Source organism: Muscardinus avellanarius, assembly GCF_963383645.1.
Source record: "Muscardinus avellanarius genome assembly, chromosome: 12".
NCBI lineage: Eukaryota > Metazoa > Chordata > Mammalia > Rodentia > Gliridae > Muscardinus > Muscardinus avellanarius.
In genome coordinates, this window is record NC_137798.1 from 71,255,209 (window position 1) to 71,264,809 (window position 9,601).

Here is a 9,601-nt window from a genome sequence, read left to right on the forward strand (position 1 = left end):
CCCTCCTTGTGTAAAATCTGTCCATCTGTCTACCCTCTTTTGGACACAATTCAAATAGGAACACACATCTCATCAAATCAAATGTGGGTGCTGTCAAAAAGCTGTCAAACTATCATGCCATTTGCTTTTTTTTTAAACTAGAATTAAAGTCACATTTAACATAATGAGTTGTTTGTTTTGTTGTTTTTCTTTCCATCCATTGCAGAAGCATGGACCTCAGTTTACTACTACATGTAGGCTCATGTATTATTAGCCTTCTCGGGTGGTCCCATGGTACTCAAAGTAAAACAGGTAACACCATTCTGCCACGGTAAAGATTAGTAGTAGAGAAACAAACCATTAAAGAAGGGGAAGGGGAACCAAGAGCTCTAACTCTGAGCCCTATTAGACTAGAAGCCCCATGTGAGGAAAATTTCCCCACTTGGCTTGCTTTACTCTTTCCTAAAGAGCCTAACCCAGAAGAGTTTGCTCAATACCCTCAAGTTCTATTGCCCTGGAAAATCATTTAATTTTTGACTAGTTCTCTTTTTTGACCTACCTTTGAGATTTAAAATAATAGTTGTCGCTGGGTGTGGTGGCACATGTCTGTAATCCCAGTATTTGAAAGACTGAGATAGGAGGAGAGCAGACTCAAGGCCAGTCTTCAGCAACCTAGTGAGACCTTCGGCCACTTAGCAAGACCTTGTTTCAAAATGAAAAATAAAATAGGGCCTGGCATGGTGGCACACACCTGTAATCCCAGTACTTCGGAGGCTGAGACAGGAAGCAAGCCCCTGTCTCAAAAAAAAAGGCTCATGGATATAGTTCAGAGGTTCAATCTGCTATGCCAAAAATAAAATAAAATATGGATGGGGGTCTAGCTCAGAGTTAGAAAATCCCTGGATTCAATCTATATTATCAAAAATAAAATGAAGCCAGGCGTGGTGGCACACGCTTGTAATCACCGCACTTGGGAGGCGGAGACAGGAAGATCCCACAGGTTCGAAGCCAGCCTCGCTGGCTTAAGAGACCCTGTTTCCAAATAAAAAATATAAAATAGGTCTGGGAGTGTAGCCCGGAGAAGGGTTCCATCCCCCATACCACCAAAATACAAATAAAATAAAATAAAATAACAGCTGTCTACATACTCTTCCAGAAACATACTAATATTCAGGAATTAAAGAGTCATATAGCTTTTTTTTAACAAGATGGCGCCAAAGGCGAAGAAGGAAGCTCCTGCCCCTGCCAAAGCTGAAGCCAAGGCAAAGGCTTTGAAGGCCAAGAAGGCAGTGTTGAAAGGTGTCCATAGCCACACAAAGAAGAAGATCCGCACATCATCAACCTTCCAGCGGCCCAAGACAGTGTGGCTACAGAGGCAGCCCAAATACCTCCAGAAGAGTGCCCCCCAGGACAAACAAGCTTGACCACTGTGCCATCATCAAGTTCCCCCTGACCACTGAGTCGGCCATGAAGAAGATAGAAGACAACAATACACTTGTGTTTATTGTGGATGTTAAGGCCAACAAGCACCAGATCAAACAGGCTGTGAAGAAGCTCTATGACGATGTCGCCAAGGTCAACACCCCGATCAGGCCTGAGGGAGAGAAGAAGGCCTATGTTTGACTGGCTCCTGTTGGATGTTGCCAACCAAATCGGAATCATCTAAACAGAGTCCAGCCAGCTAATTCAATATATATGGTTTTTCACTATGTATATGCTTTTCGTCTTTGTCAGTTTTTGTTTGGGCCATGGGAAAGCTATACATCAAGGTAATAAATGTGGTTTGTGCGAGAGAAAAAAAAAGAGTCATATAATAAAAAGATGAAGGGACCAAATAGGTACTAACCACTTATTAGATGACAGAACTTGGAGAGCCCTCCCTCCCTGACTAAAATAAGTACTCACCACCTCAGGTCTAGCTAAGAGCAAGGACTCTGAAGTCAGGCAGGGCCTTGTTCTAAAATGATGGCTCTACCATTGAGATCTGTATGACCTTGAACAAGCCATGCCATCTTTCTCCATCTCAGTTTCCTCACTTGGCTGTTTGGGGATTAAATGAGAACAAATCATATGAAACACTCTCTAGCAGAAATGAAGTCTACAAATGGCAGGTGCTATTATTGTTGTTATTACTGTTACTGCTATGAAAGAAACTTACCAAAGTATCTCACAGAGGCAGAGCCATCAAAGCTTAGACAAGCCTGTAAGAAGGGAGGAATGAGATGTGTTCAAGATAAAGGGGATGGTAAAATCAAATGCTCAGATTTGAAAAGCAATGACATGATACAAAAGAGATTGATGAAGCTGAAGAAGTGAAGCTGGAAAATTATTTTAAATGGCATATTCAGGAAGAAGTGCTTTCCTGAATCAGTATAATATCATAGTGGCTGGGTCCTGTTTAATCATGCAAATATCTTGTTATCTAATCATAGGGGCTTATTAAAGCAGAAGCTTATTTTTCAATTTCCCTTCACATCATTTTCATCTCATCTTGTCGCTTTCTCCTTCTGTAGAGTCCTCTTCAAAAAAGCTAATTTTTGTTTACTCAAAATAGGCTTGTTATGGACTTGGTCACATCTCTGCTAATCTCTTACTCTTGTTCTGTGATTGTTAAATCACTTTCTATGGTCCTAATCAGTGTAGTCCTTGACAAGTTCTTGAGTATTCTATGTATAATATCTGAAATAGAAATTAAAAAGGAGGGCAGGAGATCTTTAAGCCTGAAGATCCTGATGGATGACTAAAAATAACTGTTGTAATATTTTGGGTTGAGCTTTAACATCTCTTTACTTACAGCCATATAGGATAAACCATTTACCTGATCTGCCCATAAGAATCTTGTCTCTAGTTTTTGAATTTGACTTAGTAAATTTTTTAATGACATCTGAGAGGGTTCTTTTAAATTCAGGACTTCTAAAATTCATCTCCTAACTAGCTAGAAATAATATATTTCCAGCCCAAATCAATCCATTTCTAGAATACATATATTATGGCAAAGGGGGAATATATTTAGTTGTACTTTCCCAGTGATTACTCTATTACTTCAGAAATTCTTCATTTTCACTTCTAACTGATTGGGACTTGGCAGTGGTTCCCCAGGCGCTCCACTAATTAATTAACAACCAATAAACAAAATGTGGCAAGGAAGCTATAATTTGAAGAATCTTGCTAGTCAAAAAATTTGTAAAGTATTATTTTATACTGTGAAAAACAGGTCAGCAATTTATCTAAGTTCCATTTAGATTTCTGTAGAACATTTAAAGTAGAACCTCTAGGTTATACTTGAGGTATACTTGAACCATCAAGGAAAAGCAAGTCCATGTTGACCCCTAGTACTTTCTTCTATGCATCTTAGGAAAGGTCTTTAGCTTATGTCAGAATATTCGTTTTCTTGCCTGTTGGTAGCAGTGAAAAGTGTTGAGTACTGTGAGTATTAAAAGTGATAATGTTTCTGGCAACTTTGTTAAGTTGGCACTTAATAAAGGCTAGCTATTATAATCAGAGTTTCTAATAGAAAATAAGAGGTTGATGAAATTGAATCACAAATCAAACTGGAAAATTATTTTTAAGTAGAATTCCCAGGAAGAACTGCTTTCATGAATGTCTTCATGGTGCTGCTACCTGGACTAAACAGCCAGCTGCTGTCTTTCCACAGGTATGGGTAGCCCTTTGGGGGAAGTCCTGAAGGCTTAAATTTCAGTCTTATTGGAGAACTTTTCCACCATACTGATTTCTTGATGTATCATTTGGTAAGTAACCTTGTTTGGCTTACCCAATTAATATCTGAATTTAAATCTGATCCTTTATAGAAGGATCAAATAGAATTAAATGAGATAATACAGGGCTGGCCACCTAAGTGTTTATTTCATACTGTAATTTCCTATAAAATGTTGGACGTATTAGACAAGTTGACCATCGATTCACTTCCAATTTTTAGTATTACATGATTTCTCCAAAGATAACAGTGTGATCACTCAAAACTATCAACAGTCTTGTCTATAATTACAAACACAAAGTGTTTTTTGTTTTGTTTTGTTTTGCTTTTTGCTGTACTAGTGAAGGAACCCAGGGGCATTCTATCTCCAAGCTGCACCTACAACCCTATTCTTTATTCTTTATTTTGAAACAGGGTCTCACTGAGTTGCAAAGGGCCTCACTAAGTAGCTGAGGCTGTCCACAAACCACGATCCTCATGTCTTAGCCTCCCAAATGCTAGGATTACAAGCATGTGCCACCACACTCGGCTACAAAGTGGTTTTAAAACTGAAAAGTTTTCATAATCTTTTTGTCTACAAACCTGATCTAAATGGTTAAGAGATTTATAGTCCTTATACATTTTGCATGCATTTAACTGTTGGCTAAAACTTGCTACAGACCTTGCTAGTGCTGTATATAATATATACAGAGTGTTTCCCTTACAATGGCCTATAAATATTGTAAACCAACATTGTATCTGGAAATTCTGAGATGTATCTACCATCAGTTCTTTTCATACAGAAAGCTCAGCATAGTACCTTGCCTAAGGCAGCCTTCCCCCAAACAACTGACTAGCTTCTTGTGAAGTATCCATCTCCTTTGCAAATTCTTCCAGGGTTTAGCCATTTGACTTCCCAAGGATAAAGATGGAAAGAAGAAAAGAATCAAAACTAAATTTGTAAGTTTGTCTAATTATCAGCTGCTTGGAAAAGATTATGATTTTTAAAAGCCTACTGAGAACAGGCATGGTACCATATACCTATAATCCCAGTACTTGGGAGGCTGAGACAAGAGGATTGGAAGTTCAAAGCCAGCCTCAGCAACTTAGAAAGGCTCTCACCAACTTAATAAGATCCCACTGCCAAATAAAACATAAAATAGGGCTGGGGGTATAATTCAGAGGTAGAATTCCCCTAGGCTCAATCCCCAGCACCACTAAACAAACAAAAACATAAATAAGAGATTATTGGCAAAAAATGATATCTAGGCATTATGTGAAGATTTAAATATGAAGGTTTTAGAGCCTCTATTCTGTTGTTATTCTATATGTTTATTTTAATGCCAAAATCACTCCCTCTTAATAATTTTATCTTTAGAGTCTTAAAATCAGATACTGTAAATCTTTCTACTTTGTTCTTTATTTCAAAATTTGTTTATACTAGATCTTTTAAATTTCTACTAAATTTTATAATTGGTTTATCAATTTCTATCAGGATTCTGCTAGGATTTTGATATCTCTTTTTTTTTTTTTCGGGTCTGGGGATGGAACCCAGGGGCATTTGACCTCCGAGCTACACCCCCTGCCCTATTTTTTATTCTTTATTTTGAAACAGGGTCTCACTAAGTTGCAAAGGGCCTCACTAAGTAGCTGAGGCTGTCCACAAACCGCGATCCTCCTGTCTCAGCCTCCCAAATGCTGGGATTACAAGCGTGCGCCACCACGCCTCGCTTGGATTTTGACATCTTAACAACATTGAATCATCCAATTCATGAGCATGGTATATCTATTTAGGCCTTTTTAAATTTCCTGTAACAATATTTCATATTTGTCAGTGTACAGATCTAGTACATATTTTGCTAAATATATTTACATATTTTGCTAAATATGTTTCTAAATATACTCAGTGCTATTAGAAATATTGTTTCTTTTAAAATTTGTTTTCTAAGCAGGGCGTGGTGGCGCACGCTTATAATCCCAGCTCTTGGGAGGCTGAGACAGGAGGATTGCACAGGTTCAAAGCCAGCCTCAGATACTTAGTGAGGCTCTCAGCAACTTAGTGAGACCCTGTTTCCAAATAAAATATAAAAAAAAGGGTCTGGGAGTATAGCCCGGAGGTAGAAAGCCTCTGGATTCCATCCCCAGTACCACCAAAAAATATATATATGTATATATATATTGTTTTCTAACAGTTCACTGAAAGTATAGGCATTTTTATTATTTTATGGTAGTTCTGTTCAATAAGTCTCTGCAAACACTGAATTAGCAAATGCTAAATAATTACTCCTAGGGTAATACAAGGTTAAGTTTCTGCAACCCTGTTGTATCATTTTCATGTGTATTTCTGTTTAAATATGCTTTGTTTAATATATTGTGTTGGTTCATTAGCACTGAACTCAGAGCTGAGCTGGGCATGGTGGTGCGTACCTGTAATCCCTGTACTTGAGAGGCTGCAATGGGAGGATCTCAAATTCAAGGCCAGCATCAGTAACTTAGTGAGGCCCTCAGCAATTTGATGGGAATATATTTCTAGAATGAATGAATGAATAGGCTGGGGTGTAGAATGCCCCTGGATTCAATCCCCAATTTACAAAAAAAAATTAATTCACAGTTAACACTAGTATAACTCTTGCCCAAACAAAGCTTAGCTGACACACACATTTTCTGTGTAAAACATATCATAGCCTTTTTGCACTTAACAATAATAGCATTCGTCACTATTATTGAAGGCCATTTTAAACCAAAATCTCCCCATAAAAAGCACAAAAATTAAGTGAAAAAACCATAACATTAAATAGGCCACAAAAAGGATAGTTGTTCATAGCATGATAACTGAAACAAGAAGACAAAGATTACCTTTGCCTCCACAGGAATTGTGAGCTTCAAATGACTCAAGTTTTTCACTGCTCTGTACATGTCCACAAATAATTATGACAGTGCCATCAGTATCATAATTTGGGGTTTAAAAATAAATTTAAGCAAGTAGGCAAATTCACAAATGCAGAACCTGTGAAGAATAAAAATTGATCGTATACAGAAATACAATTGACTTTTCAATTATATAAACAGTTGATATTAACCTAGTATCCTATGACCTTGCAAAACTCACATTTACATTTAGTAGGTTTTTGGAAATATTTTAGGATTTTCCACATGGATGACCATACAGTCTTCAAAATTGTCTATTTTCTTGCTAATTTTCTATATACTTCAACTATTAATTACTGAGAAAGAAATTTTGAAAGATCAAATTATAATTATGGATTTATATTTCTCTTTTAAGTTGTCAGTTTTTGTATAACATATTTTATACATGCATACCTAAAATTATGTACCTTACATGACTTGATTAACTTATTTTCATCCCTATTAAAGAGATAATGGTATTTATTTTATTTGGTATTAATGTGTTTACCTTTTGAAAAAGTAGTGTTCGCATGTCATATTATTATCTATGCTTTTATTTATTTATTTATTTATTTTGTGGTACTGAGGGTGGAAGCCAGGGACTTTTCCACCTCTGGAATATACTCCTAGACCCATTTTATACTTTATTTGGAAACAGGGTCTCACTAAGTTGCTGAGAGCCTCACTAAGTAGCTGAGGCTGGCTTTGAACCTGTGCGATCCTCCTGTCTCAGCCTCCCAAGCACTGGGATTACAAGCATACGTCACCATGACAAGCTGTGCTTTTATTTATTTATTTATTTATTTATTTATTTATTTATTATTTATTATTTTCCTTTTGGTGGTACTGGGGTTCTTGGAAGCCCTTCTACCTCCGGGCTACACTCCCAGACCCACTTTATACATTTTTATAATTGGAAACAGGGTCTCTTAAGCCAGCACAGCTGGCTTTGAACCTGTGTGATCCTCCTGTCTCTACCTCCCAAGCGCGGGGATTACAAGCGTGCACTACCACGCCTGGCTTGCTTTTATTTTTGATTTATCCAACTTTAGAATTAAAGTGGGTTGCTTATAAACAGCATATAGTTGGGACTTTCTAAGCTAATCTGACAATCTCTTCCTTTTATTTGGATTGTTTAAATAATTTACATTTAATGTGGATATTGGTGTAGTTGACTTTACTTATACCAACTTGTTTGTTTTCTATTTGTCCCATCTCTTCTTTCTTCCTTCCTTCTCTTTTCCTGCCTTCTTCTATAGTAATTTTTCATGAATCTATTTTCTGTTCATCATAAGCTTATTTTACTATTGCTCTGGGATTTGACAAGAGATAATGAGACCACCACTCAATATCATAAATAGAGATAATAGAAAGGAAAAGCTATGCTGGTCAGGCACAATATCTCCAGAGCAGATGACTGAATTTAAACTTGTTTGAGGGAAGCGTGGTGCTCAGGCACTGATGAACTTTGAGAGATATAAGTGGATTGATATAATCTGTAGAAGTGTGGTTACTCAAGTGAAAGCATCATTGACTGGTTAGCACTCAGTGGCATGTTTTTGAAAGGTAATCTATCCTGGATTGACTGACTTTAGCAGCAAGGGAGAGGGAATGACATTGATTAGTTGGCTTGCAAAAGCAAATTCACTGAGTGAGTTGCTGATAGATTAAACAGCTATCAAATTAGTTCTGGTGACTACTTTTTGTTATAGTTAAAACCTTTTTCTGTTTGTAGAAACTTTTTGAAACTTCTCAGGCTTAAACCTATCTCTGTAATTTGTTACCTTTACCTTAAAAGGATATTATGCCACCATGCATATCATTAGAATCTTAATACAGTATATTTCTCCACTCTCCTCTGTGCCACTATGATATTTATGTATATGTAAAATACATTGTTATTATTTTTAAATAATCTCTTTTAATCATCTTTTTAATGAAAAAACATGTTTTGTATTTGCTTATATAGTTGTCTTTTCAAGTTCTTTCCATTCCTTCTGGTTTGCATGGTTTCTAAGAAGCATATATTTGTTCCACTTCATGTCATTTGAGTCTAGATGCTTTAGAATTTTTGTCTTCATTAAGAAGAATCTTGTGTGATTTTCTTGTACTTCATCCACTAGGCCTATCTTGAACTATTTGGATCTGTGGACTTATAAAGTTCATCAGTGTTTTTACTGCTATTCCTGGAAATATGTGTCTATCCCATCTTTTTTTCCTTCTAGAAATATAATTTATGTACATTAAGCCACCTGACAGTGTTCATGAATTACTGATTTTCTTGTTACTGAAACTTTTTTCTCTATATGTTTTCACATTCACTGACGTTTGTCCTGCAAACAAAAGAATTCAAATTATTCTTTAGTCACATTCTATTTAATTTTTGCTTCTGATATATTCCTCATTTGTAAAAGTTCAATTGAGGTATTTTTAATATCTTTGTTTTATCTCATCATTTTTATGCCTTCCTGTCTCTTCTGAAACTTATGGAGATGGTGTTTTGATGTCTTTGCTGCATAATTCCATCATCTCTATTGTTTGGGAGTATGCTTCTATTGATTTTTCTTGTAATTATAGGTCATATTTTTCATTCTCCAGATGCCTGGTAATTCCTTTAACTATTAACTACGTGTTTTTTTTTTTTTTGCAAGTTTTGTTAGTATGGATTCCAAGTAGTTTTTAATCTAGGATTAATTTGGCCCCATTATTAATAAGGTCATACCTCTCTGAGAATTCTACGTTAGGTCCTTTATATTAGGAGGTTTTACACTTTGGTCTTGAGAGCACCAAGTATTCCCAGTCCTATACAACATATCTACATCTTTCCAGGGTTCTTTCCATAATTTCACGTAATTTTTTCACATGCATGAGAAAAAAGAATAACTCGGCCAAAGACTCATATCTTTTCCTCTCGCTCTCACTCTTGCTAGCTTTCACACATATTTTTCTCTGAAAATTCTAGCCATTTTAGTCTCCCCAAGTCCTTATCAGCTATGTCTTCTCAATTCAGCATAGATGTTA

The 9,601-nt window shown here is 36.4% G+C and overlaps 1 pseudogene across 1 annotated transcript; it reads left to right on the forward strand.

Annotated features, from left to right (window-relative positions):
• Nucleotides 1-1,187: 1,187 nt before the first annotated feature.
• Nucleotides 1,188-1,645, forward strand: LOC308271174 (large ribosomal subunit protein uL23-like; annotated as a pseudogene). Its single transcript has one exon. The product of its transcript is annotated as a large ribosomal subunit protein uL23-like (transcript).
• The last annotated feature ends 7,956 nt before the right edge of the window (nucleotides 1,646-9,601 follow it).